The sequence below is a fragment of the Neophocaena asiaeorientalis genome, unplaced genomic scaffold (assembly GCF_003031525.2).
Source record: "Neophocaena asiaeorientalis asiaeorientalis breed wild unplaced genomic scaffold, Neophocaena_asiaeorientalis_V1.1 scaffold409, whole genome shotgun sequence".
In the NCBI taxonomy this organism is placed as follows: Eukaryota; Metazoa; Chordata; class Mammalia; order Artiodactyla; family Phocoenidae; genus Neophocaena; species Neophocaena asiaeorientalis.
Window position 1 is genome coordinate 1,357,095 of NW_020175208.1, and position 20,995 is coordinate 1,378,089.

At 46.6% G+C, this 20,995-nt stretch overlaps 1 protein-coding gene and 1 pseudogene across 2 annotated transcripts in view; one reads left to right on the plus strand and one right to left on the minus strand.

Moving 5' to 3' along the window:
• Positions 1-20,995, plus strand: part of CSMD2 (CUB and Sushi multiple domains 2) — a 641,557-nt gene that overhangs the window by 167,292 nt on the left and 453,270 nt on the right. The gene's annotated exons all lie outside the window — the stretch shown is intronic.
• On the minus strand, positions 12,551-15,532 carry LOC112413336 (serine/threonine-protein phosphatase 1 regulatory subunit 10 pseudogene; annotated as a pseudogene). The gene has a single exon (XR_003005955.1). The product of XR_003005955.1 is annotated as a serine/threonine-protein phosphatase 1 regulatory subunit 10 pseudogene (transcript).

The window sequence follows — 20,995 nt, forward strand, 5'->3', positions numbered from 1 at the left end:
TTTTTTTTTTTTTTTTTTTGCTTTTATTTCTATTGCCTTCAGAGACTGACCTAAGAAAACATTACAGTGATTTATATCTGAGAATGTTTTGCCTGTGTTCTCTTCCAGGAGTTTTATGGTGTCATGTCTTCTATTGAAGTCTAAGCCATTTTGAGTTTATTTTTGTGTATGATGTGAAGGCATGTTCTAACTTCACTGATTTACATGTGGTTGTCCAGTTTTCCCAACACCACTTACTGAAGAGCCTGTGTTTTCCCCACTGTATATTCTTGCCTCCTTTGTTAAAGATTAATTGACCATAAATGTATGGGTTTATTTCTGGGCTCTCACTTCTGTTCCATTGATCCATATGTTTGATTTTGTGCCATTAGCGTGCTGTTTTGATTACTGTAGCTTTGTAGTATTGTCTGAAGTATGGGAGGGTTATGCCTCCAGCTTTGTTCTTTTTCCTCAGTATTGCTTTGGCAATTCTGGGTCTTTTATGGTTCCATATAAATTTTAGGATTATTTGTTCTAATTCTGTGAATAGTGTCATAGGTAATTTGATAGGGATCACATTAAATCTGTAGCTTTCTTTGGGTAGTATGGCCATTTTAACAATATTAATTCTTCCAATCCAAGAGCATGAGGTACCTTTCCAATCCTTGGAATCACCTTCAATTTGCTTTATCAATGTCTTATAGTTCTCATCATATAAGTCTTTCACCTCCTTGGTTATGTTTATTCCTAAGTATTTTATTTTTTTGATGCGATTTTAAAAGGGATTTTTTTTTTTTTTACTTTCCTTTTCTGATATATCATTGTTAGTGTAAAGAAATGCAACAGATTTCTGTATGTTAATCTTGCATCATGCTACCTTGCTGTATCCATTTATCAGTTCTAGTAATTTTGGTGCAGTCTTTAGGGTTTTCTATATATAGTATTATGTCATCTGAATTTAATGACAATTTTACCTCTTCCCTTCCAACTTGGATATATTTTCCTTCTTTTTCTCATCTGATTGCTGTGGCTAGGACTTCCAATACTATGTTGAATGGAAGTGGTAAGAGTGGGCATCCTTGTCTTGTTCCAGATTTTAGCGGGAAGGCTTTCAGCTTTTCACTGTTGAGTATTATGTTGACTGTGGGTTTGCCATAAATAGCTTTTATTTTGTCGAGATGTGTTCCCTCTATACCCACTTTGGTAAGATTTTTATCATGAATGGATGTTGAATTTTATCTAATGCTTTTTCTACATCTATTGAGATGATCATGTGAGTTTTTTTTTTGTTTGTTTGTTTGTTCGTTTTGCGGTATGTGGGCCTCTCACTGTTGTGGCCTCTCCCGTTGCGGAGCACAGGCTCCGGACGTGCAGGCTCAGCAGCCATGGCTCACGGGCCCAGCCTCTCCGTGGCACGTGAGATCTTCCTGGACCGGGGCACGAACCTGTGTCCCCCACATCAGCAGGCAGACTCTCAACCACTGAGCTACCAGGGAAGCCCAATCATGTGGTTTTTGTCTTTTGTTGATGTCTTGTGTTTTCTTTTGTTGTCATTTATTTATTTTTAAAAAGTTTTATTAAGCAATTAATATGTACCTGGCATTGTTCTAGGCACTTGGGGTATAGCAGTGAACAGTTTGTTGATGTTCAAATCCAGGAATATAAAATATAAATTACTATAAAATAGAAATAAATCCAATAGTATAGAACAAATACATGGCAGTACTTTGTTTGATGGGTCTTTGTGTCATGAAGAATAGAGCTTGGTAAGGAAAATGGAGAGGGATAGACAATAGTCTGTAGACAAAAGCATGACCCTGAAACTATCAGGAGCCCTTGGTGGAGACAGTAGTAGATTCCAGTCCATGTGAACTGTGTCCCTGGATCCACTGCACCTTACAGAACAGGTCTGGGTGTGAGCTGGTTGCCTTTGCAAGCCAGGTCCTCTGGTCATGAGGATGGACACCAGAGAGACAGGGACCTCTCCTGAGCCTCCTTCCTGCACCTAGCCCTGTGCCAGGCCCCTGAAGGGAGGGGTAGAGCCTGCCCAGCGAGGGGCAGGCTGAGTGGAACTCCATGCAGTGGAAAGCACCCATCTTCAGAGTCCCCCAAGCTGGGTCGATCTGCTCTCCTCACTTGAGAGGTGAGCTGGGTGGACACATCAAGCACCTGATGTCGTGTCTGGCTCACGGTGGCTGCTTCATCCATAGAATGTCTTCCTCCCTTTGCTTATTAGAGATACTCCCAGATAAAAAGTGTGCAGACATCCAAGTGCACTGGTGTGGAAGGGGCCAGGAAACTCTGGTCCTAAGAAGGTCACTCCTTAGAGAAGCTCCCTCTGCTCTCTGGGGTTCGGTGGCTTCAAGTGCAATGTAGGAGTTAGGTTCTAAGACGGGCCTGTGCTCCCTTCTGGCTCTCATGTTCATGCTCATACATTTGCCAGCATTTTCCTGAGAACTCCTTTGTGCTGAGCCCGGTGCCAAGATGGACAGCACTCAGCCCTGACCTTGGGATGTTCACAGTCCAGCAGATGAAACATGCAAGCAGAGCAGCTCTGCCACTGACCAGCCCTGTAACCTTGGGCAAGTTACTTCAACTGCCCTGGGGCTCAGTTTCCCCATCTGTAAAATGGGGAGTGTCAGAGTACCTTCTGGGGCTTTTACAAGGATTAAAGAAGTTACAACATACAAAACACTTAAAACAGCATGTGGCAAAACCAGCTCCTCGGGGACAAGCAGACTGATGCGGTGATGTCTGTGTCCCTTGTGCCTGGCCCAGTGCCTGGCCTGGAGCAGCGTTTCCAGAAGAAAGGCAGAATGAACACACGTGGGAGGAATCTCTTTCTGCGGGTCAGTTGTCCATTCCCGGAGCCACGTGAGATTTGTGTGAGCCCATGTGACGCTCAGGCAGCTCCTGCAGGCTGCTATAAAGCTCTCACCAACACCTGTCCCTGCAAGCTTTCACACTGTGTATTTGAGCCTTTGATATACGGGGGATGCTTGCCAGGGGAGAGAAATGTTATTGGACATTTTTTTGTGGTCGTAAAGATTACTTCTTGATGAAAACACACACAGGGAAAGACTTACAGGCCTCCCTTAAGGTAGGCAAATGAATGACCGTGTGCTTACAGCATCCCAGCCATTGTTCAGGGCTGTCAGCTCCGCAGGGGCGGGGGCAGAGGAAGGGGACCAGAGGCCACGTGCAGGCAGGGGCAGTTCCCGCTAAAACTGCAGCAGCACCTTTTTCTGAGCCATCCCTTGTCTCTCCTTGCTCCTCTCAGGTGGTCTAAGTTTTTCCTGTTTTCTTGAGGTCTGTCCGTGTCACTCCCCCTCCGTGAACTAGAGAGGATCTTGCACTGTGTGCCTCTGTCTGGAACATCCGCCCTGGGCTCTGGCATCCTGGCGGCTCAGACCCTCCCGCTGCGGGAGTCCTGTCTCCCGAGCCAGGTCCTAAGTCCGCGAGGGCAGTGTGCAGGGCCGTTCCTCTAAGGCCTCCTCCGACTCCATGGAGCACAGTTCACCTCCTGCACCAGGCTGGCTGAGGGCAGAGGGGAATCGCCTTTGGGCAGCCAAGCCTTTCCTCACCTCACTGCACTTCTCTCAGCTGCCTCCTCTGTTGGCTGAGCTGGGAGACGCTGTGGGCAGGAAGCTTGTCTCATTCAATCCCCGCTCAGAGCCTGGGGCAGTCAGTGGAGTGCAGGGATGCCTGAATAATGAGGCTCTTCTTTAGCCTCCTTGCTGACCCGCAAACCGTTCCAGACCCCATCTCCCCCTTGGCCGGCCCCCCAGTGGGAAGGAATGTTCCCCCTCCTGGGTGGCTGCTCTGCTCCCTTCTCTGGGTCTGCTTCCTGTCTGGCTTGAGAGAACTTCGTGCAGCAGACACAGTGGTGCCCTTGCCTATGAAGATTGGGGCCTTGCAAGGGAGCGCGGCAGTTGGCCCGGAGAATCTGGAGGCAGTCGGTGTGGCTAGAGTGGGGCCCGGTGGGGCTGGATTCTGGCTGGGCCTGGCCTGGAGTCTGGTTGAGGAGGGAGTTAGAGGCGGACAGGGCCTGGGTCAGGATGGGTGCCTGGGAGCTGAGACTGGGGATCAGACGCCAAGATTGACTTAGAGCTGTGTACCCTTGGGTGGATGGCTTACCCTCTCTGTGCTGTGAGACGTATAATGGGGGAACAGTGAGGGCTGGGCCACATTCCCCCACCTTTTCTCAAGGCAGGTCAGTTCTCACCGCACAATTTAACATGCAGAAGTCCTCAGGGAGTGCATTTCTGCAGCCACCCTCCGTCCATCCGCGTCCCCTCCACCTTCCCTCCCCACTCCCACCCCCTACTCCCATCCCTGTCCCTGGCTGGGGAAGCCATAAGTGTTGCCAAACCATAAACGTGGCCCTCAGAAACTTTAAAATGTTTTTACCTCCTAAGCGGCATGTTATTCTATACAGACCAGCTTCCCTAGGGAGTGTCAGTGATATAAATATAAATAGTATAAATATTTGTCTCCTGGGCTGATGGCAGTATCAAGCTCTGATTTATTTTGTGAATTGTGCTGTCTCTCTCCAGCCCACCTGAATCCTCTGAAAAAAAGTCCTTGGCATCTCTGAGAACAGTAGACTCTGCCTCTTTGGAAGTCCTCCAGGAGCCGGTCTTAGCACCAGCCCCTGAAGGCTCCCTGGGGCCCAGGAGGAGCCAGACAGGAAGGTGCGGGGGGTCAGAGTTGGTCTCCTGGAGACACTCTCCCTCACTCATCCCCCAGAGTAGAGCCCAGCCATCCCGCTGAAGGCACTTGCACATCCCACTTGGCCTTCCCAAAGTTTCCGGAAACGGCAAAGGAGCAGTCAGCCTCCCTGCCACGGGGTTCCACTGGGAAACCTCAGCTCTGTTCACGTTTCACACGATGCGTCTCCCAGAGCTGCTGGTAGTTGGTGGCCCCGCTCTCACTCACGCACACGATAGAAAGGACATCGGAATATGTCTGGCGTCACCCAAAAGCTGAAGTGATGGGATTCAAGCAAATGACCCAAGACAGGCACGCTGCTTCCAGGGGGCTGCAGACCTTCCCGTCCGGGAGCTGCCCCATCAGGGCTGGCTGGGCGGCTGCTGCCTCCACGGGGCTGAAGGAAGGTCCGTCGTGAGTGTCCATGAGGCTGCTGGCGCACCCGGGGCCTTGGGAACTCGGGAAGTCACCACGGATGTGGCCCAGGCAGGGCCTCCAGGGAGGACAAACACTGCTTATCCACCGCATGTTAATCTTGAGTCATGCTGTCCAGGAAGGCGTCCTTGGGCCACTCCAGAAGCCTTGAAGAGATGCTCTTAACTGCCAGCCACTTCCCCAAAGTCCCTGCAGACACCCCAGGGGCCCCCATAATGATAATGGCCATCCTGATGGTGATAACTGCACTCATTTCCAGAGTGTCTGTGCTGTGCCCAGCCCGGTGCTAAGCTCCTCACACGCATTATCCCAGTGAATCCTCCCAGCAGCCCAATTATTACCATCCCAATTTTACTGATGAGGAAACTGAGGCTTAGCAAACCATGAATGATGCAGATGGAAAGTTCAGGAGGGAGGCAGCATGGGTTATGGGAAAAGGAACAAACCTTTTGGAGTTAAACACATATGGATTAGAATCCAGAGTTTGCCACGTACCAGTTAAGTGGCCTGGGAAGTCACTTCCCGGCTCTGGGTTTCAGGGAGGCAGGAGAAAGCGGGTGGGCACATATGGGTCCACCTCCCCACGGTCTCAGCCCTGTACCCACACATGTGAGCTCCATCCCTACAGGCAGGGAAGAGCTTCACGGGAAGCCACCTCCCTCCTGGGAAGGTCCGGGCTGGCAGGAAGGGCTGCTCTGTCCAGTGGACACCTGCTCTTCCCTGCCAGCCACGGCAGGAACTGGGATTGTGCCAAGGCGCTTCCATAGAACTGCCCACTCCCAAGTGCCAGGCCTGAGCCCAGTCTCGGATGCCATCAGATGTCGCCTTGCGATTCTGCAAAGCTGGGTTCGCTTGCTGAGAGCAGAGACCAGAGGGAGATCTGGAATGATGGTCAGACGAATGATGGCAGATACAGGGATTCCCAAGGGAGGCTGTGTGGCAGCCTCACACAGGGGAGGTAGGAGGAAGGGAGTCCAGGGCGCCATCTCTGCAACAAGGCTTGCCTTTGGCTAGAGAGCCTAGTGGCAAGAGCCAATCATTCCACCTTGCATCACCATCAGAAACATACACTCGTGCTCGTTCATTCACTCCTTCACTCATTCATTCATCTAAGGAGTCAGCAGGGCATAGTGGTTACCAGCAAAGAATTCTGAGTCGACGAGACCTGGCTTTGAATTTCTGCCTCTTGATGAATTCTTCATGCAATCTTGAGAAAGTCACTTAAGTTCTCAGAACCTCAACTTTCTCATTTGTAAAACAGAAATGATACAGTATTACATGAGGATCAGATGATATAGTGTCATAAACCATTAGCACAGTGCCTGGCACCAGAAAATAATTCCAAAACATCTATCAATCGATTGATCTAATAGAAATATAATGTAAACCTCAAATGTGAGCCATTTATATAATTTTAAGTTCCTAGTAGCTGTCTTAAAACAATAAAAATAAACAGGTGACTTAAATCTAATAACATATTTTACTTAAGCTAACATATCCAAAATATTATTCTTTAAACATGTAATCATCGTAAAACATACTAATGATATATTTTACATTTTCCCTTTCATACTAAGTCTCTGAGATTGAGCATGTATTTTATATTATAGCACATCTCGACTTGGACCAGCTGCCTCAAAATGTGCACATTCCCCAGGGTGTGGTCCTGTTCTGTTCTTTTCTCTCCATGTTCTTTCTCACATGACCTCACTGACTCCCACAGTTTCAGTTATCACCTCTAAGTGAATGATGATGGGAGAGTCTGACAGGGAACAGACAGGATGTGCATAGAACATGCCAAGAGGGGCATGCGACCAACAAGGGTGAGTGTTAGCAGAGGCCTAAGAAAGTAGCCTTAACATGGTAAAGTCTTAACGGAAAATGGGTGAAATAGTTGTCATCACAAATATCAACAATCACAAGTATAAGTTATCCTAATTACAAAATTGTCATAAACTTAGCAGCCTAAAACAACACACCTCCATTAACTCACAATTAATAATACTAACACAGTTATCATATAGGTCAGGAGGCTGGGCATGGGCTAACTGGATCCTCTTGCTCAGGGTCTTACAGGCTGCCCTCAAATATTCGCTGGGCTGCATTCTCATCTGGAGGCTCGACTGAGGAGGAATCCACCTCCAAGCTCATTCAGGTTGCTGGAAGGTTTTGTTTCCTAGCAGCTCAATTACTGAGGACCCTCAGCTGTCTGCTGGATGCCACCCTCAGGTTCCGGAGGAAGCCGTGGGTCCTAGAGGCCACCTCCATTCCTTGTCACATGGGCTTCTCCAGCGTGGCCTTTTAGTTCATGAAACTTCAAGGGGAGTCTCTATCTCCAGTCTGCTAATATGGCATAATCATGAGAGTGACATCCTGTCACCTTTTCCGTGTTCTATTTTTAGAAGCAAGTCACAGGCTCTACCCACACTTAAGGCAATGGTATTACACAAAGATATGAACATCAGAAGGCAGGGAATTTGGGGGGATCACCTTGGGGTCCATCTGCCACATGGGATTTGTGAAAAACTGTAAAGAGTAACAAGAGTTCAAGGGGCTAAAGACACTCCTCTTCCCATTTAAATTTTAAGTCAAAGAAAGAAGAGATGCAAAGATAACTTGCCAAATAGTAGTGAAAGAACCAGCTTTATTAATTTCTGGACAAGCTCCCCAAAGTGGGGGACTTGAGAGGGCTAGACTGGAGAATAAGGTGGAGTTGCCCATCTTTCTCTCAAAGAAAAGATAAGCAGGCTCCAGGGGCAAGGCTGGCCAGATTTACCCTCCCAGACACACACAGGAAAGGTGGACCAGAAGGAGAGAATGGTGTGCTTTCCTTTAGAAGGCAGATTAAATCAGAGCAAACACAAGAGTCAGCCCTTTTGCTCTTGAAAATATGGCCTGATAAATATTGGGCTCTCAATAATCAGTTGTGTTCCTCCTCTTTTCTTGAGGAGGAAGAAATAAGGGAGTAGGGAAAGAAGCCAGAAGTGGCCTCTCCGGAGGTAAGGACCTGCCCTCAATTAACATAAAAGGAATTTACAATTATGTTGAAGCAGGAAGAAGTGCCAGGCCCACAGCTAGGTAATAACTCCTAACATGTGCAGTGGAATTTGTAGTCTCCCGAACACCTTCATGCCCACTGACCCACTGAATCTTGATAACAACAGTCAAGGCAGTGATTATCATATGCCCATTTTAGAAACGAGGAAGCTGAAAGTCTGAGTGATCACATGACCTCACTGACCAGTTGCATGGCTGGTCCTTGAAGCCACATTTTCTGGTTCTCCATCTTGTCCCCCTTCCACTGTCCATTATGCTGGCCACAGGTTGAAGACAACGCAGAGCAACTCAACCTCTCTCTCACTTACATCTGCTATTATCCACCTAAGAGAAAGTTTAGCAAAGACTTGATTTCGTAGCTGGAGAAGAGCTAGGTGCCGAACCAGCGTGGGTGCCCTCAGAATATGTCCCATCCCATTTACCTTGCTTGTTACAGCTGGCCAGGGGTTGAGAAAATAACAGGTGTGCACGGTTCCCGTGCTTTAGCATCTAAGAGTGCTCCAACGGGGTGGTCCTTCACCTGTGGTTTTCTGACCTCCTTGCAGAAAACCATCCAGGGAAGACTTAGTATCCTCCTGAGTTTCTGTTATCCTAGAGGATGGAGCCCTTCAAACCAGCCCTCCTTCCTCTATCTCGAGTGTTTGTCCTGCTGCAAGGCTCTTGCTCACAGACTGGAGGACTGGAGGTCTGAAAGTACAACAGGAATGAGGCAGAGTGTGACCTGGGATCTTCTCAGAGACCCATTGCCCCAAATGAGGCATTTTTAGCAGGTTGCTCTAAGCCAGTTGGCCCCAATAACCCTGGGCAGGCCCTATGGGATGTTTCTTCCAACTTGGAAGCCCTGATTTTCAGGTTAGTACCTGCGGTGGGGTGGCGGTTGGGGGTGATCACAAAGAGCTCATGTGTTTTCCTTGGGATACCTCTAGAACACCTGTTGAGTGACGTTTATGGACCTTTGGCTAGGATCTGACCTGAGGAGTAGAAAGAGGAGGAAGTGGCATCACATAGAAAGATAAAGAAGTCTGTAGAGATATCTACATGATGTAGGGAAAGGGGGTGCGCACACCCGAACTTGTGAGTGCAGGTGTGCTACCTGATTAAGCAAGAGTGTACCTGGGTATGTTCACACTAGGGCGGGTGAGCATCCTTTTGTGTGTAGGTCCTTGAAATTCAAGCAGGTATATTCTGAGAACTTGACATTCCCAAATCCTCAAGTATCTTTATAGGACATTTCCCCCCTTGAGTTAGTAGAGTGTGTACTTGAAAAAAAAAAAGTATTTTGATGACCTCTTCAGATCTTTAATGATTCCATTACTAAAGACCAGAGCCATTTATAAAATATTAAAATTAATTCTCCACTAAAATAAACTCCCCTCTCCATTGCCTCCTATCATTACTCAACCAGCATTCATGCAGTTGAAGCAAAGCTTCTAAGCTGAAAGGAGGTCATGATGAATGATAATACCACACCCCTATTAACTTTTGTGGCAAAGGGAAAACACTTTGCAGAGCGTTTAAACCTTTCCTGTGCTTAGAGTCAGCCCATAGCCACACGACTGCCTCTGCCACCCAGTGCTTTATGGAAATGTTAATGGGGCTCCCAGCTGTATTCCAAGAACATTTCCATGGAGAATCCTGGGTTCCCTGGGCAAATTCTCGCGATACTCAACCGCCTTTTGAGCAGTCACCAAAGTATTCATTCCCACTCAGTGAGCAATTTTTGCCCTGGCTGAAGCACTTGCTGAAATGATTTCATAAATCTTTTCCTTGTTTTCAAACACTCACAAATCGGAGCCACCATCAAATTCAACATGCACTCCTTAATTCACCCATGGCTTCTATTTTCTAGCTAAAACCCATTACTTCCTTAGATTCCTCACTTACTTTTCACTTCCATTACCACCTTGGGCAGTTGGCTTTATTTTGGGAAATGATTTTTCACAATAAAATAAAGATTTTCATCACTTCACAGGAATCGCTGCATAAACCCAAGAAGAGAACCCCAGAGAACCGGAGATGTCCACTAGTCAGCCAGGTCTGCCCACTAGACAAATGTCTCCCTCCTATGTGATTCAAATCTAAGCCTCAGTATCATTAGGAATGGTGTCCTGGGTCAAAGTTCTCTTTATGGAGACTGAGCCTTCAAGGATTTGCAGCCCTAAGGGCAGAAAACGTCTATGGCTGTGGTTTAGATGTGCAGGTGGGACCAAGGTTGGCCCGGAGTTGAGGTCTTGAAGGTTTCATGGCTAGTGGGCTAGCTGGAGTCTAGGGTCAAGATGAGAGATCCAAGGTCCAATTCAATGGACCAGGGACTCCCTGGGAGTTCAGGGACCCTCGTAGGTTTCCTGTCCTATAAAATCCAGATCTTGAATCATTTCTTCCCCGAAGCCATCCCTGACCTCCCCCTGGCCTCTGCAGAGCAGGATAGCTGCTTTCCTGAAGTTCATGCCGCTACTGCCATGCCTCGGCCATTGGGCCTGGGGCTCTGTGCTGGGCTTACCTGCCGGCTTCTCTCTGCATCCCCCATGAGACTGTGAACCCCTGAAGGCCAGAATTCTCTTCCATCCTCCTCAGCCCAACCTTCATTTTGCTGCTTCTCGGCCCGTGGAGAGGATGCGCCCTTTTCATAATTCCCTGCACTGAGGACCGGCTTCAGGGGTGTAAGACCTGTGTGGTCGCACAGGGCACCAGGGCCCCTTGCGTGGTTTCATGCTCCACTGCTGCTATCTTGCAATTCATTTTTCTTTTGAATTTTATTTTATTTATTTTTTATACAGCAGGTTCTATTAGTTATCCATTTTATACATATTAGTGCATATATGTCAATCCCAATCTCCTAATTCATCTCCCCACCCCACCACTTTCCCCGCTTGGTGTCCATGCGTTTGTTCTCTACATCTGGGTCTCTATTTCTGCCTTGCAAACTGGTTCATCTGTACCATTTTTCTAGATTCCACAAATATGCGTTAATATATGATATTTGTTTTTCTCTTTCTGACTTACTTCACTCTGTATGACAGTCTTTAGGTCCATCCATGTCTCCATAAATGACCCAATTTCATTCCTTTTTATACCTGAGTAATAGTCCATTGTATATATGTACCACATCTTCTTTATCCATTCGTCTGTCGATGGGCATTTAGGTTGTTTCTGTGAACTGGCTATTGTAAATAGTGCTGCAATGAACATTGGGGTGCATGTGTCTTTTTTTTTTATTATTAAATACTTCTCTTTCCACTGTTTATTATTAATGTACAAAATATACCGAACCAAAAGAAAGAAGAAAATACTCATCCTCAAATCCATTGTGGCTCTAACCCAAGACCCTGCACAAAACCCAACCAATCCACTGTTTTCATAGAAAACAACTGTGCTGAGATAGGTGAAGGAGAGGGCTGGGAGAGGGCAGGTCATCTTATCGAATCCACCCAGGAAGGCACCTGGTGGGTATTCAGAGGTGGCTGACAGGGCAAGGGAGCTGGAGGCCTCACACCCACAAGGTGCGGGGTGGGGGGAGGGGCCAGGAGCGCGCTAACTCCCGGAGGCAGTGCGTGTAGTGTGACTGGCATGCCCAGCACGCCGGGCTTCAGTTGATGAAAAGCTGGTCTCCCTGAAGTGTTTTAATTTCCAGAATGAGCTGCAGGCAAGGGTGGACCACCACCAATGGCCTCACCTATGCCAGCTAAAACTTTTCACCGGATGCCGACCTGAATTTGCCATCATTGAACCTAGCAGACCCATGATGCAAACTTGGGTGTTCACGGAAGATTGCAGCGTCTTACTTGAGAAAGGACTCACTGTAAAGCCTGTGTCAGAGGAGGAGTGGGGATGATGTGTTCCAGAGCTCAAATCCAGCCTGATTGAGTCCTCTCAGTGCAGTGGGATCCACAATACCCCTTTTACCATCTCCCCACCCCACGAGGAAGCATGAACTTGGCTGGGATGATTTCATAAGTGCAGCTTATCCCGTGTCAGAGTTCTGTGTGCATGTGGAGGACCCACAAGAGGAGAGTAGAGGTGTTCTCCAGGATAACCAACTTTAGGTTCTCAGGCATAAAGGGGAATACCGGAGAGGCGCTTGGCATAAAGGGCAAATCTCCTCAAAAAGTGAAGCCAACTGGGTCTCCTCTTCAGCAGCCCAGGGTACGGAATGTGTCCAGTCTCTCTCCTCCCCAGACTGGAGGAAAATATGTACATCAATGTGCACCAGGCGTCCGAAAACCCCCAGGAACCCAGGCAGGTGGGCAGTGAGGGGGCCGACTCCTCATCAGCTGGGGAAAGGGGAAAATGGGCCTCACAGAAGCCATAAAAGGGTGGAAGGAGCAAGGCTGCAGTCCACAGGGGTGTGGGCAGGGTGGGCAGGTGGTCCCTAGGGCACGGGGTGCCCATTGACACCCGGGTGGTAGAAGGCACAGTTGTTCTCATAGCGGGAGTTACCCTTCATCATGAAATGTCGACAAACAGGGCGATTTGACATGTCTCCTCTATGGCTGTGGCCTCCATCATGCCGTCAGTGGCCCCCTCTGCCATGGCCAGGGCCATCATGGCCACGGTGCTCACGAGGAGGTGGCCCTTGATGGTCGTGGCCTCGGTGACCAGGGCCATCATGAGGCCGGTGGCCATGGGGCCCCCCCATGTCCAGGGCCTTCATGGGGCTGATGTCCACCACCAGCACCCATTCCTCCACCAGGGCCTTCATGAGGACGATGGCCACTGCCACCACCCATGCCGCCGCCAGGCCTTCATGGGGATGATGCCCACCACCTCCGACCATGCCCCCACCAGGGCCCCCTTGTCCATTTGCAGGTCCTCTTCCAGAGCGACCTCTCTGGCCCCTCGGAATGGAGGAGGAGGCGGAGGTTCACTCCCGCCTCGGCCACCACGGCCTCTATGGTATGGCCCCGGACCTGGTCCCCCACGCATCGGGCCACCCCGCATGGGGTCACCTGGGCCATCCCAGAAAGGATCAACCCCCGGGGAGGGGGTGGGGGACCCAGGAGACGTGGACCCACTGGCACACCAGGGCCCCCAGGGCCTCCCGGTGGGAAACCGTTGGCTATGGGACCAGGGCCTAAGAGTCCATGAGGCACCAGCAACTGCTTGGTCTTGTCTGAACAGTCTGGTTGCATCAGCAGTTCCTCCGAGGGACGAACGTTAGGGCTACCCATGATGGAGGTGAGGATCTCCTGCACACTGATGCCTCCTCCTCCAGGACCCTGGGGGCTCTTCCCGGCACCCATGCTTCCCATAAGATTGGCCAGAACGGGAGGCAACTTGGAACTGCCTGCCCCATCGGGTGAGCCACCGGTCCCCCCAGGCTCCAGGGTCTCAACATATGGGGTCTCATCCATGGAACATTCCTCATATAGGGGGATGAGTTTTGGGGGGATAGGCTCATAGGGCTCAGGAGCAGGCTTGTGAGGACTTTCCTGGTTCAGGAAGAGCTCCTGAAGGATCCCCTTCTCCCACTCAGCCTGGATGTACCGCTCCTGGCTGTTGCTTCCAGGGGTGACAGGAGGCGAGGGCAGCACCAGGGGCCGGGGGCACACCCAGGGCACTTTCTCCTCCATGTTGTCGTGGATCAGACGCCGGGCCATCTCAAACGCGTGTCGGTCTGACAGTATCTCTCGCTTAGCTGCCTGGCCGAAGTCCTTGATCTTATTCACATTCACTCGTTCAGTTTCATCCAGTTCAAAATAGAAATACTCTCTCAGCTTGCCCTCCTCAGGCCAGGTCACAGTTTTCCTCTTCCTGCCTTTCCGGGTCAGCTGGCTAGGATCTCCGGGACTCTCCACTGGCTTTGCATCCAGAGCTCCTGGCTCCAAAGGGGCAGTATCCATGAGCTCTGGGACTTCAACAGGGGGAACTGGGGTCCCTGGACGTTCTGTGTCCATAGCCTCAGAAGGAGGTGCTGGCTCTGGGGAAGAAGGTTTGGCTGTGCTCGGTTCTGTGCTCGATTTCCCTTCAAATGGGCTTGGCTTGGCAACTGTGGGTGATAGCACCTTCTTCTTCTTCTTAATTTTGATGCCTGGAACAGGGGCTGAATTGAGTGCATCCAGAAAGCCCAGGCCCTCCATAGGCTGTGGCAGGATGATCTTCACTTTGATCTCTTTGGTGGCGTTGGGTGTCGTGTTGAGTGGCTTGTATTTCTTCTCTGCAGGGAGCGCAGCCTATCCTGGGGCAGCTGTGGAACTCTGACGCTTGAGGGGGATGGGTTTAAGGTTGTACTTGTCAGAAACCACCACTGCACTGGCATTCTTCTTCACAGGCACCAAAGACGGGGTCTCCAGCTCTAGTCGGGTAGAGCGGCACTTGGCGTGACTGGGCGCCGTGGTTCGGAGGGACTTGGTCTTCTCCCTCTTCTTCTCCGGGGCCTCCTTAGCCCAAGTCTCAGTCTTCACCTCAGTCAACGGTCGCTCAGGAGGGGTGGTTCGACACAGCCATCCAGTTGCTGACAAGGACTGAGGCCAATTTGCGGAGCTCTGCTTGAGATGGTCAACAGTGAGTGGTAGGTGCTGCAGGGTCAGTGGAATTTGCTGCAAGGGGGGAGTGTTGTTGGTTGTCTTTGAATATGTCAGCCAATTGTTAAGACGCTTGTAACCACCAACATCAATAAACTTGACCAATATTTCTGGTGAACGTGTCTGCAGGAGAATGTTCAATAAGTGCGTCGACTCACCATCTTTCGTGCATCCTTCATCAGACTGGAGATCTTCGAAATCCCATCCACACTCTTGACTTCCCCATCTTGGTTAAGGAAGCTATCCAGGCCCTTGAGAAGCTCTTTGGGGTCCATGGGACCCGAACCCATGATCGAGGTTTTTATCCAATTTTTTTGCGACGTCAGCACCTTGGGCTCAGAGGGGGAGGGGGTTAAAATTTTGGAGAAAAAAAATAAAACAACCAACCAGGACCCAAAACTCAATTATTTGGGGGGCTTCATTGGATCAAAAAGTCTCCTTAAAAAAAGTAAAGGCCAACTCAGTATTCATTTCACCCCCCACCAACTCCATGTAGGGAGGGGGGTCGTAGAAAAAAAGTTCTGAGTGGATTAAAAAAAGTAAACGCTGGATGAGTGAATTTGGGTGGGTTTGGGAAGGGAGGGTGGTTGATTATTTTTGAAGTTATGTGGTGACGGTCCTTCGGCCACAGATTTCAAGTCCCAGGCAGCGTGGGCTGGTGGGGTGGGCAAGATAGGTGGGAAGGGGCAGAAGACACAAGTGGTTGGGCTGGTGGCTGCTGTTTTCCCTTTCCCCCCTCTCTCAGGATCCTTTCAAGGGCTTAGATGTTGCCGCGGCTTGTTTCTTTTCTCCTCGTGGCCTGCCCGTCTTTCTCCGAGAAAATTCAAACCTCTAAACGAACCCCAGAATCTGCATGTGTCTTTTTAAATTATGGTTTTCTCTGGGTATATGCCCAGTAGTGGGATTGCTAGATCATATGGTAGTTCTATTTTTAGTTTTTTAAGGAACCTCCATACTGTTCTCCATAGTGGCTGTATCAATTTACATTCCCACCAACAGTGCAAGAGGGTTCCCTTTTCTCCACACCCTCTCCAGCATTTGTTGTTTGTAGATTTTCTGATGATGGCCATTCTAACCGGTGTGAGGCGATACTGGTTAGAAACTACACCTCATTGTAGTTTTTTTTTTAATTCATGCTCATGCCTAATTTGAAATTTTCTGCTATTTCTTTTTTCTCTTTTTCTTTTTTTGAAGATGTTGGAGGTAGGAATTTATTAATTTATTTTATATCTTTTTGCTGTGTTGGGTCTTTGTTTCGTTTCTGTGCAAGGGCTTTCTCTAGTTGTGGCAAGCGGGGGCCACTCTTCATCACAATGCGCGGGCCTCTCACTATCGCGGCCTCTCTTGTTGTGGAGCACAGGCTCCAGACACGCAGGCTCAGTAGCTGTGGCTTACGGGCCTAGTTGCTCCACGGCATGTGGGATCCTCCCAGACCAGGGCTCGAACCCGTGTCCCCTGCATTAGCAGGAAGATTCTCAACCACTGCACCACCAGGAAAGCCCTCATTGTGGTTTTGATTTGTATTTCTTTAATAATTAGTGATGTTGAGCATCTTTTCATGTGCCTCTTGACCATCGGTATGTCTTCTTTAGAGAGATGTCTATTTAGGTCTTCTGCCCATTTTTGGATTGGATTGTTTGTGTTTTTAATATTGAGATGCATGAGCTGTTTATATATTTTAGAGATTAATCCTTTGTCCGTTGATTCGTTTGCAAATATTTTCTCCCATTTGGAGGGTTGTCTTTTCGTCTTGTTTATGGTTTCCTTTGCTGTGCAGAAGCTTTTAAGTTTCATTAAGTCCCATTTGTTTATTTTTGTTTTTATTTCCATTACTCTAGGAGGTGGGCCAAAAAAGATTTTGCTGTGGTTTATGTCAGAGTGTTCTGCCTATGGTTTCCTCTAAGAGTTTTACAGTGTCTGGTCTTACATTTAGGTCTTTAATCCACTTGGAGTTTATTTTTGTGTATGGTGTTAGAAAGTGTTCTAATTTCATTCTTTTATATGTAGGTGTCCAGTTTTCCCAGCACGACTTATTGAAGAGACTGTCTTTTCTCCATTGTATATCCTTGCCTCCTTTGTCACACATTGGTTTACCATAGGTGCATGGGTTTATCTCTGGGCTTTCTATCCTCTTCCATTGATCTATATTTCTGTTTTTGTGCCAATACCATATTGTGTTGATTACTGTAGACTTGTAATATAGTCTGAAGTCAGGGAGTCTGATTCCTCCAGCTCTGTTTTTTTCCCTCAAGATTGCTTTGGCTGTCTCAAAAATTTTTAAGATTTTCTCTTCTAGTTCTGTAAAAAATGCCATTGGTAATCTGATAGGGATTGCATTGAATCTGTAGGTTGCTTTGGGTAGTATAGTCATTTTCGCAATATTGATTCTTCCAATCCAAGAACATGGTATATCTCTCCATCTGTTTGTGTCATCTTTGGTTTTTTTCATCAATGTCTTATAGTTTTCTGAGTACAGGTCTTTTACCTCCTTAGGTAGGTTTATTCCTAGGTATTTTATTCTTTTTGTTGCAATGGTGAATGGGATTGTTACCTTAATTTCTCTTTCTGATTTTGCATTCTTAGTGTATAGGAATGCAAGAGAATTCCATGCATTACTTTTGTATTCTGCAACTTTAACAAATTCATTTATGAGCTCTAGTAGTTTTCTGGTGGCATTTTTAGGATTCTCTATGTATAGTTTCATGTCATCTGCAGACAATGACAGTGTTACTTCTTCTTTTCTAATTTGTATTCCTTTTCTTTCTTTTTCTTCTCTGATTGCTGTGGCTAGGACTTCCAAAACTATGTTGAATAATAGTGGCAATAGTGGACATGCTTGTCTTGTTCCTATTCTTAGAGGAAATGCTTTCAGTTTTTTACCATTGACAATGATGTTGGCTGTGGGTTTGTCATATATGGCCTTTATTATGTTGAGGTAGGTTCCCCTCTATGCCTACTTTCTGAAAAGTTTTTTATTTTATTTATTTATTTTTTAACATCTTTATTGGAGTGTAATTGCTTTACAATGGTGTGCTAGTTTCTGCTTTATAACAAAGTGAATCAGTTATACTTATACGTATGTTCCCATATCTCTTCCCTCTTGCGTCTCCCTCCCAAATCCTTGCATCCCTGGGATAAATCCCACTTGATCATAGTGTATGGTTCTTTTAATGTGTTGCTGTATTCCGTTTGCTAGTATTTTGTTGAGGATTTTTGAATCTATTTTCATCAGTGCTATTGGTCTGTAATTTTCTTTTTTTGTAGTATCTCTGCCTGGTTTTGATATCAGGGTGATGGTGGCCTCATAGAATGAGTTTGGGAGTATTCCTTCCTCTGAAAGTTTTTGGAAGAGTTTGAGAAGGATGGGTGTTAGCTCTTCTCTAAATGTTTGATAGAATTCACCTGTGAAGCCATCTGGTCCTGGGCTTTTGTTTGTTGGAAGATTTTTAATCACAGTTTCAATTTCATTACTTGTGATTATTCTGTTCATATTTTCTACTTCTTCCTGGTTCAGTCTTGGAAGGTTATACCTTTCTAAGAATTTGTCCATTTCTTCCAGGTTGTCCATTTTATTGGCATGGAGTTGCTTGTAGTAGTCTCTTATGATGCTTTGTATTTCTGCGGTGTCTGTTGTAACTTCTCTTTTTCCATTTCTTATTTTATTGATTTGAGTCCTCTCCCTCTTTTTCTTGATGAGTCTTGCTAAAGGTTTATCAATTTTGTTTATCTTCTCAAATAACCAGCTTTTAGTTTTATTGATCTTTGCTATTGTTTTCTTTGTTTCTATTTCATTTATTTGTTCTCTGATCTTCGTGATTTCTTTCCTTCCACTAACTTTGGGTTTTGTTTGTTCTTCTATCTCTAGTTCCTTTAGGTGTAAGTTTAGAACATTTATTTGAGACTTTTCTTGTTTCTTGAGGTCGGATTACATTGCTATAAACTTCCCTCTCAGAACTGCTTTTGCTGCATCCCATAGGTTTTGAATCGTCTATTTTTCATTGTCATTTGTCTCTAGGTATTTTTTGATTTCCTCTTTGATTTCTTCAGTGATCTCTTTGTTTTTTAGTGATGTATTGTTTAGTCTCCATGTGTTTGTGTTTTTTACATATTTTTCCCTGTAATTGATTTCCAATCTCATAACGTTGTGGTCAGAAAAGATACTTGATATGATTTCAGTTTTCTTAAATTTACCAAGGCTTCATTTGTGACCCAAGGTGTGATCTATCCTGGAGAATTTTCCATGTGCACTTGAGAAGAAAGTGTAATCTGCTGTTTTTGGATGGAACGAAAATATAAATTTTAAATATCAATTAAATCTATCTGGTCTATTGTGTCATTTAAAGCTTGTGTTTCTTTATTAATTTTCTGTCTGGATGATCTGTCCATTGGTGTAAGTGAGGTGTTAAAGTCCCCCACTATTACTGTGTTACAGTCGATTTCCTCTTTTAGAGCTCTTAGTATTTGCCTTATGTATTGAGGTGCTCCTATGTTGGGTGCATAAATATTTATAATTGCTATATCTTCTTCTTGAATTGATACCTTGATCATTAGGTAGTGTCCTTCCTTGTCTCTTGTAACATTCTTTATTTTAAAGTCTATTTTATCTGATATGAGTATTGCTACTCCAGCTTTCTTTTGATTTCCATTTGCATGGAATATCTTTTTCCATCCCCTCACTTTCAGTCTGTATGTGTCCCTAGGTCTGAAGTGGGTTTCTTGTAGACAGCATATATATGGGTCTTGTTTTTGTATCCATTCAGCAAGCCTGTGTCTTTTGGTTGGAGCATTTAATCCATTCACGTTTAAGGTAATTATCAATATGAGTGTTCCTGTTAACATGTTCTTAATTGTCATGGGTTTGTTTTTTTAGGTGCTTTTCTTTTGTATTTCCCAGTTAGACAAGTTCCTTTAGCACTTGTTTTAGAGCTGGTTTGGTGGTCCTGAATTCTCTTAGCTTTTGCTTGTCTGCAAAGCTTTTGATTTCTCCATTGAATCTGAATGAGATCCTTGCCGGCTAGAGTAATCTTGGTTGTAGGTTCTTCCCTTTCATCACTTTAAGTATGTCATGCCACTCCCTTCTGGCTTGTAGAGTTTCTGCTGAGAAATCAGCTGTTAACCTTATGGGAGTTCCTCTGTGTGTTATTTGTCATTTTTCCCTTGCTGCTTTTCATAATTTTTCTTTGTCTTTAATTTTTGCCAGTTTGATTACTATGTATCTTGGTGTGTTTCTCCTTGGGTTTATCCTGCCTGGGACTTTCTGTTTGTCCTGGACTTTGGTGGCTATTTCCTTTCCCATGTTAGGGAAGTTTTCAACTATAATCTCTTCAAATATTTTCTGGGGTCCTTTCTCTCTCTCTTCTGCTGGGACCCCTATAATGTGAATGTTTGTGTGTCTTATGTTGTCCCAGAGGTCTCTTAGACTGTCTGCATTTCTTTTCATTCTTTTTTCTTTATTCTGTTCTGTGGCAGTGAATTGCACCATTCTGTCTTCCAGTTCACTTATCCGTTCTTCTGCCTCAGTTATTCTGCTATTGATTCCTTCTAGTGTATTCTTCATTTCAGTTATTGTATTGTTCATCTCTGTTTGTTCTTTAATTCTTCTAGGTCTTTGTTAAACATTTCTTGCATCTTCTCGATCTTTGCCTTCATTCTCTTTCCGAGGTTCTGGATCATCTTCACTATCATTATTCTGAATTCTTTTTCTGGAAGTTTGCCTATCTCCACTTCATTTAGTTGTTTCTCTGGGGTTTTATCTTGTTCCTTCATCTGGTACATAGTCCTCTGCCTTTTCATTTTGTCTGTCTTTTTATGAATGTGGTTTTTGTTCCACAGGCTGCAGAATTGTAGTTTTTGCTTCTGCTGTGTGCCCTCTGGTGGATGAAGCTATCTAAGAGGCTTTTGCAAGCTTCCTGATGGGAGGGACTGGTGGTGGGTAGAGCTGGCTGTTGCTCTGGTGGGCAGAGCTCAGTAAAACTTTAATCTGTTTGCCTGCTGATGGGTGGGGCTGGGTTCCCTCCCTGTTGGTTGTTTGGCCTGGGCAACCCAGCACTGGAGCCTACCCCACTCTTTGGTGGGGCTAATGGCAGACTCTGGGAGGGCTCACTCCAAGGAGTACTTCCCAGAACGTCTGCTGCCAGTGTCCTTGTCCCCACGGTGAGCCACAGCCACCCCTTGCCTCTGCAGGAGACCCTCCAACACTAGCAGGTAGGTCTGGTTCAGTCTTCTATGGGGTCACTGCTCCTTACCCTGGGTCCCGATGCACATACTACTTTCTGTGTGCCCTCCAAGAGTGG